The sequence below is a fragment of the Artemia sp. Qi Xiang Cuo genome, chromosome 16 (assembly GCF_049724085.1).
Source record: "Artemia sp. Qi Xiang Cuo chromosome 16, ASM4972408v1, whole genome shotgun sequence".
In the NCBI taxonomy this organism is placed as follows: domain Eukaryota; kingdom Metazoa; phylum Arthropoda; class Branchiopoda; order Anostraca; family Artemiidae; genus Artemia; species Artemia sp. Qi Xiang Cuo.
The window spans coordinates 50,526,344-50,527,668 of NC_142809.1; positions in this window are offsets into that span (position 1 = coordinate 50,526,344).

The following is a 1,325-nucleotide window of genomic DNA, read 5'->3' on the forward strand; positions in this document are numbered from 1 at the left end:
ACCTTACCGCCTTGTCAACGAAGTAGCATATTTTTCCGTCGTAGTATAATTTTGTAATTTTTCCTCTGTTAAAGAAGTCGCTTCTAACGATAGGAGATTCCCGATATCCCCAAAGTCTCCTCCTACTAAAACATCCGCTGCTAGCGTAGGTACTAAGCCTACTTTTATCGTTTTTCTCTGGACCGTACCGTCCTTCTTTGCAATTTCTATTCTTACCCTTGCAGACGGGCATTGGTGCTTATCTCCATAATAACATAATGTTGTAATAATATTTTTATGGTCTATTTCTGTCTTTTTAATTAGGTCCATTCGCACAAAAGTTTGCTCATTCCCTGAGTCAATTATCTTTTCGGTCAATTTTCCGTTTAATTTTCCTTCTATTTTATGTGATTTCAAAAACTCGTCATTATTTCCTTGATTATGTGCTATAGCCCAATACGATCTTTTATAGGTTACTTTCTTTATTTTGGCACTTTTTAGAAAAAGGCTCCGAGAAATCAATTTTTACCAGATTATCACCATTTTGACTATCAAGCATTTCTTCTTTCCGATAGGACGGCACAGACTTCCAATTTGTTTTATGGGCCGGTTTACCTTCCCCCGCAGTCAACAAAGTATCATGTTTTCCCGTAAAAGTGTTTCATATCTGGTAAAATTTTTTTCTCGCGATTGATTCTTAGACAAATTATTATGGCTATCTGACAGTCTAGAAGTTGGTTGTGATAAAATCTCACTTTTTGGAATTAGACCTATCTTGGTTCTTTTAAACTCTTGTCTCTGATGTGTTTCTTCTTTCTCTCTCGCTATTTTATCATTCTCCTTTTTTTCGTTCTCTGGCTATTTTATCAGCCTCTTCTTTTCGTTCTCTGGCTATTCTATCAGCCTCTTCCTTTTGTTCTCTATTTATCCTCTCTTTCTCTCTTTCTTGTCTAATTTTCTCTCTTTCTTGTCAATCTTTCTCTCTTTTTTGTCTATTTGTATCTCTTTCTCGTCTATCTTTTTCAATTTTGTCAATACGGGCCTGATGAAGTATTTCATTGGCTTGCCTATCTTTTTCAATTTGATCTATTCTTTCTTGTCTATCTTTTTCAATTTTGTCCATACGGACCTGATGAAGTATTTCATAGGCTTGACTATCTTTTTCAATTTGATATATCTCCTGTATTTTTTTCCTATATTCTAGGTGCTTTCTTTCGTCCACCTCTCTGGCTATCCTCTCTATCTCAATGAAATTTAATATACGTTGTTTCATATCTTTTTCCCTTTCTTTTCTATCTATCTCTTTTTTTTCTGTGGGCTTCACAAAAATGACCATGGATTGTTGG